Here is a 7,500-nt window from a genome sequence, read left to right as displayed (position 1 = left end):
GTGAGTGTGTGTTACAGCAGGTCACTGCCGGGAAACACTGACCCCTGCTGGACGATCACAGCACTGCAGGGAAACACTGACCCCTGCTGGACGATCACAGCACTGCCGGGAAACACTGACCCCTGCTGGACGATCACAGCACTGATGGGAAACACTGACCCCTGCTGGACGATCACAGCACTGATGGGAAACACTGACCCCTGCTGGACGATCACAGCACTGCCGGGAAACACTGACCCCTGCTGGACGATCACAGCACTGATGGGAAACACTGACCCCTGCTGGACGATCACAGCACTGATGGGAAACACTGACCCCTGCTGGACGATCACAGCACTGCCGGGAAACACTGACCCCTGCTGGACGATCACAGCACTGATGGGAAACACTGACCCCTGCTGGACGATCACAGCACTGCCGGGAAACACTGACCCCTGCTGGACGATCACAGCACTGATGGGAAACACTGACCCCTGCTGGACGATCACAGCACTGCCGGGAAACACTGACCCCTGCTGGACGATCACAGCACTGATGGGAAACACTGACCCCTGCTGGACGATCACAGCACTGCCGGGAAACACTGACCCCTGCTGGACGATCACAGCACTGATGGGAAACACTGACCCCTGCTGGACGATCACAGCACTGCCGGGAAACACTGACCCCTGCTGGACGATCACAGCACTGATGGGAAACACTGACCCCTGCTGGACGATCACAGCACTGCCGGGAAACACTGACCCCTGCTGGACGATCACAGCACTGATGGGAAACACTGACCCCTGCTGGACGATCACAGCACTGCCGGGCAGAACAGCCCAAACTAGGCTACATTTAAGATTTATGGTGAATATTAACATTTTAACAGCTGGGCGAGTGCAGTATTGGATCGCTCAGATAAAAAACTAATAAACGGAAGCGGACATCAAAGGCAGCCGGCAAAAAAAAAAAGAAAAAAAAAAAAGGAACGAATGAATGAATAAATAAATAAAATAATATTGCCGCACATGTTTTTCTGTCTCATTATTGCAACCTCTCTCTCTCTCTCTCTCTCTCTCTCTCTCTCTAGTAATAACTACATTAGTCTGCCATCAATAGCTCAAGTCTCCGGCACAAACTCTAGAATGACATTTTGGTATTAACATCGGAGGCGTGGGATGAGATGCGTAATAAATTAGTTCTACACACAAGAGCATTTCAATGACAGCCTGACACATGTCTTGAAAAGCATCCTGTATTTCCCAGCATCCCCCTGTGGCCCACGACTGGTCACCAGTGCTGGTCAGAGTCTGGACGGGAGACTCCTGGGTAATCCAGGTCTCTGCTGGTAGAGGTGTGAGTGTGAGTGAGGCCAGCAGGGGGCGCTACTCACTCTGTGCGGGTCCTAACGTGACGGGACACTCACTATACTGTCAGAGAGCGCCGTGCTTCGGGAGAGACGTTAAACCGAGGTCCTGACTCTCCGTGGTCATTAATAATCCCAGGATGTCCTTCGGGAAAGAGCAGGAGTGTAACCTCGGTGTCCTGGACAAATCTGCCCATCATGGCCTCCTAATCATCCTCATATACTGATGGCCTTCATCACTGTCTCCTCTCCAGTAATATCTAAATGCCTTCCCACCAATGTTCATCTTCCCCCGGGAAGAATCCATCCTTCCTTTACCAGCAGTGTCCGTCCTGGCTGTATCGGTACAGGCAGGACCTTCTGGTCTTCCTCGAGCACTTCCAGACTCTCTCCAAGTCCGCACTGGAGTCAAAGTGCTGCTAACTCTGGACAGCCGTACTCAGTGGAGGGGATTGATTTTTGCAGGAGCCACGGCATCGTCCTCCTCTCATCCCTTATGCAGGAACAGTAATAGATGATTTTATGACAAGAGCGCACCTCAAAAACGCACACACTTTGAATAATTGAAACTTTGGTTTTCATGCTAAAAGTTCATAATAAAACATTTAATCTAGTATTTGTCAATAAAAAAATATAAAATAATATTATCTTCTAAAAAGTATAATATATATATATATATATATATATATATAATATCCTCTAAAATATAATATTATCTTTTTTATCGCCTTTTTTATTACATGACATACAGTATTTTAGTAGTTATCATAAATTAGGTATCATTTGAAAGCTTACGATCTCAGAATTCATCCTGTGAAAACAGTTTTGGAATTGGACATTGTGTTACCATAGAAACTGTACTCTAAATTATTTTATCAGGCTCCTCCCCTTTTGGGCGTCGTCATGTTTCATAATTTATGATCAAAATATTTTCTAATCTTGACAAAACACATATTGTCAGAAAGGTCTGAGTCTCAAGGTTCCATATTTTGTGACAGAAGTGATATTTGGACAGAAATGTATTAATTTGTTATGGCAGAATGCATACAGTTAAATTCAATGGAATTCAATGACACCCAGTGGCTACTTTTGGTAATACGCCCAAACAAAATCTCATGGGAAATTCAATTTTTGTGATATCAACCTCAAATTTGGAACACAACTTGGTTAGACATATGGCTTTGATTTTATAGTAATTCTTTTGTAAAACATATTTTGTCAAATATATATTTTATACAAAATAAAAATATTAAATAAATTATATTTGATTTAATGTAAATTTAAACTTCCATAACTTTTTCATACTTTAATTTTTTTTGCTTTCACTTCAGCAATAATCTGCTATTTTTTCCATTTAAAACAAGACCAAACTTAGGTCTATACTCCAAAGCATTCTTGAATTACAGCTTGAATAGTGCATTTTAATGTCCATTCTCAAAAAGGGGGGTGACAGTTGAGGTTCTACCCATTAAATCATTTTCTTGCATTATAATTTGACGGTTTCACCTCTTTTTTGTCATGTAGTATGAAGAAAAAAAGGTAATCATTACTTAAAAACATGAAATGAATAGTCACAATAACATGACTGATCAATAATATTTTCCATTTTGAGTATTGATGATATGATTGATTCATTATGTATATTTTAGACGTGTTGCAACCGTCCCTGTACACTGTTGTAACAGTGGAGAGACTGTATTAAAATCAGTTTTGCAACCTGTACATATTTCATAAAACCAATTAAATACATTGTTTCGGCAGTTGACAGATTGAAGTTTATAATATAACAAATTGGTTATTCCAGTATAATTGGGTTTTGATGTATTGCTAAAAATTGCATAAAGTGTTGCAACTGTCCCTGGTCTCAGTGATGTTCTGTTCTGTGACTAAGTTTAATATAAAACACACTGTCAACAGTTGCAACATCACTGGCAGTCCCTTATGAAAATGAACATTATAATGACTATAGTTCAATTAGGCCTATAATATTTTGTAGATTTCCATGGTTACCACTACAAGTAAACATTTTAACCATGTGTAAACAAAAAAATATATTTTAATAAGTTCCAATTAAGGCGTATTTAATGTTAAAACGCCTTTCAAATATAATGTTTAGTGTCTATCATTACCCATTTTACTCTTAGTAATTCAATAATTTAAGAAAATGTTTAATTTAATAGTTGAGTTTACAAGTATCGTATCGGCGATACTGGCCTTGAAAGTATCAGTATCGTATTGAAAACATAAGTGTTATCGCCCATCACTGATATGTGCCGCTTATAAAACATTCTGCTTGAATGATTCCCAATAGAATTAATTATGTACACTGTACCATATAACTCAGATCACAAAACAAAAATGATGAGTTCATTACATTTTATACTTTTTGAACGGATGCACTTTTATGATGGACAGATGCACTTTTATGATGGACAGATGCACTTTTATGATGATAGATGCACTTTTATGATGGAAAGATGCACTTTTATGATGGATAGATACACTTTTATGATGATAGATGCACTTTTATGATGGATAGATGCACTTTTATGATGATAGATGCACTTTTATGATGTATAGATACACTTTTATGATGGACAGATGCACTTTTATGATGGACAGATGCACTTTTATGATGGACAGATGCACTTTTATGATGGATAGATGCACTTATGATGGATAGATGCACTTTTATGATGGATAGATGCACTTTTATGATGGATAGATGCACTTTTATGATGTATAGATACACTTTTATGATGGACAGATGCACTTTTATGATGGACAGATGCACTTTTATGATGGACAGATGCACTTTTATGATGGATAGATGCACTTATGATGGATAGATGCACTTTTATGATGGATAGATGCACTTTTATGATGGATAGATGCACTTTTATGATGGATAGATGCACTTTTATGATGGATAGATGCACTTTTATGATGGACAGATGCACTTTTATGATGGATAGATGCACTTTTATGATGGATAGATGCACTTTTATGATGGATAGATGCACTTTTATGATGGACAGATGCACTTTTATGATGAAAGATGCACTTTTATGATGGATAGATGCACTTATGATGGATAGATGCACTTTTATGATGGATAGATGCACTTTTATGATGGACAGATGTACTTTTATGATGAATAGATGCACTTTTATGATGATAGATGCACTTTTATGATGATAGATGCACTTTTATGATGGATAGATACACTTTTATGATGGACAGATGCACTTTTATGATGATAGATGCACTTTTATGATGGACAGATGCACTTTTATGATGGATAGATACACTTTTATGATGGACAGATGCACTTTTATGATGATAGATGCACTTTTATGATGGATAGATACACTTTTATGATGGACAGATGCACGTTTATGATGGATAGATGCACTTTTATGATGGACAGATGCACTTTTATGATGGACAGATGCACTGTTATGATGGACAGATGCACTTTTATGATGGATAGATGCACTTTTATGATGGACAGATGTACTTTTATGATGGACAGATGCACTTTTATGATGGATAGATGCTCTTTTATGATGGACAGATGCACTTTTATGATGGATAGATGCACTTTTATGATGGATAGATGCTCTTTTATGATGGACAGATGCACTTTTATGATGGATAGATGCACATTTATGATGGACAGATGCACTTTTATGATGGATAGATGCACTTTTATGATGGATAGATGCACTTTTATGATGGATAGATGAACTTTTATGATGGATAGATGCACATTTATGATGGATAGATGAACTTTTATGATGGATAGATGCACTTTTATGATGGATAGATGCACTTTTATGATGATAGATGCTCTTTTATGATGGATAGATGCACTTTTATGATGGACAGATGCACTTTTATGATGGATAGATGCACTTTTATGATGGATAGATGCACATTTATGATGGATAGATGAACTTTTATGATGGATAGATGCACTTTTATGATGGATAGATGCACTTTTATGATGGACAGATGCACGTTTATGATGGATAGATGCACTTTTATGATGATAGATGCACTTTTATGATGGACAGATGCACGTTTATGATGGATAGATGCACTTTTATGATGGACAGATGCACTTTTATGATGGACAGATGCACTGTTATGATGGACAGATGCACTTTTATGATGGACAGATGCACTTTTATGATGGATAGATGCTCTTTTATGATGGACAGATGCACTTTTATGATGGACAGATGCACTTTTATGATGGATAGATGCACTTTTATGATGGACAGATGTACTTTTATGATGGACAGATGCACTTTTATGATGGATAGATGCTCTTTTATGATGGACAGATGCACTTTTATGATGGATAGATGCACTTTTATGATGGATAGATGCTCTTTTATGATGGACAGATGCACTTTTATGATGGACAGATGCTCTTTTATGATGGATAGATGCTCTTTTATGATGGATAGATTCTCTTTTATGATGGACAGATGCACTTTTATGATGGACAGATGCACTTTTATGATGGACAGATACACTTTTATGATGGACAGATGCACTTTTATGATGGACAGATGCACTTTTATGATAGATAGATGCACTTTTATGATGGATAGATGCACTTTTATGATGGATAGATGCACTTTTATGATGGACAGATGCACTTTTATGATGGACAGATGCACTTTTATGATGGACAGATGCACTTTTATGATGGATAGATGCACTTTTATGATGGATAGATGCACTTTTATGATGGACAGATGCACTTTTATGATGGACAGATGCATTTTTATGATGATAGATACACTTTTATGATGGATAGATGCACTTTTATGATGGAAAGATGCACTTTTATGATAGATAGATACATAGATGCACTTTTATGATGGATAGATACACTTTTATGATGGACAGATGCACTTTTATGATGACAGATGCACTTTTATGATGATAGATGCTCTTTTATGATGGATAGATGCACTTTTATGATGGATAGATGCACTTTTATGATGGATAGATGCACTTTTATGATGGACAGATACACTTTTTATGATGGACAGATGCACTTTTATGATGGATAGATACATAGATGCACTTTTATGATGGATAGATACATAGATGCACTTTTATGATGGATAGATACACTTTTATGATGGACAGATGCACTTTTATGATGGACAGATACACTTTTATGATGGACAGATACACTTTTATGATGATAGATGCACTTTTATGATGGATAGATACACTTTTATGATGGACAGATACACTTTTATGATGGACAGATGCACTTTTATGATGATAGATGCACTTTTATGATGGATAGATACATAGATGCACTTTTATGATGGATAGATACACTTTTATGATTGACAGATGCACTTTTATGATGGATAGATACATAGATGCACTTTTATGATGGATAGATACACTTTTATGATGGATAGATAAACTTTTATGATGGACAGATGCACTTTTATGATGGATAGATGCACTTTTATGATGGATAGATGCACTTTTATGATGGATAGATGCACTTTTATGATGGATAGATGCACTTTTATGATGGATAGATACATAGATGCACTTTTATGATGGATAGATACACTTTTATGATGGATAGATAAACTTTTATGATGGATAGATGCACTTTTATGATGGACAGATGCACTTTTATGATGGATAGATGCACTTTTATGATGGATAGATGCACTTTTATGATTGACAGATGCACTTTTATGATGGATAGATACATAGATGCACTTTTATGATGGATAGATACACTTTTATGATGGATAGATAAACTTTTATGATGTATAGATGCACTTTTATGATGGATAGATGCACTTTTATGATGGATAGATGCACTTTTATGATGGATAGATGCACTTTTATGATGATAGATACACTTTTATGATGGACAGATGCACTTTTATGATGGACAGATGCACTTTTATGATGATAGATACACTTTTATGATGGACAGATGCACTTTTATGATGGACAGATGCACTTTTATGATGATAGATACACTTTTATGATGGATAGATGCACTTTTATGATGGATAGATGCACTTTTATGATGGACAGATGCACTTTTATGATGGATAGATGCACTTTTATGATGGATAGATAAACTT

This window comes from Scardinius erythrophthalmus (assembly GCF_964197995.2).
Source record: "Scardinius erythrophthalmus genome assembly, chromosome: 13".
Lineage (NCBI taxonomy): Eukaryota > Metazoa > Chordata > Actinopteri > Cypriniformes > Leuciscidae > Scardinius > Scardinius erythrophthalmus.
Note: the sequence above shows the minus strand (reverse complement) of the source record.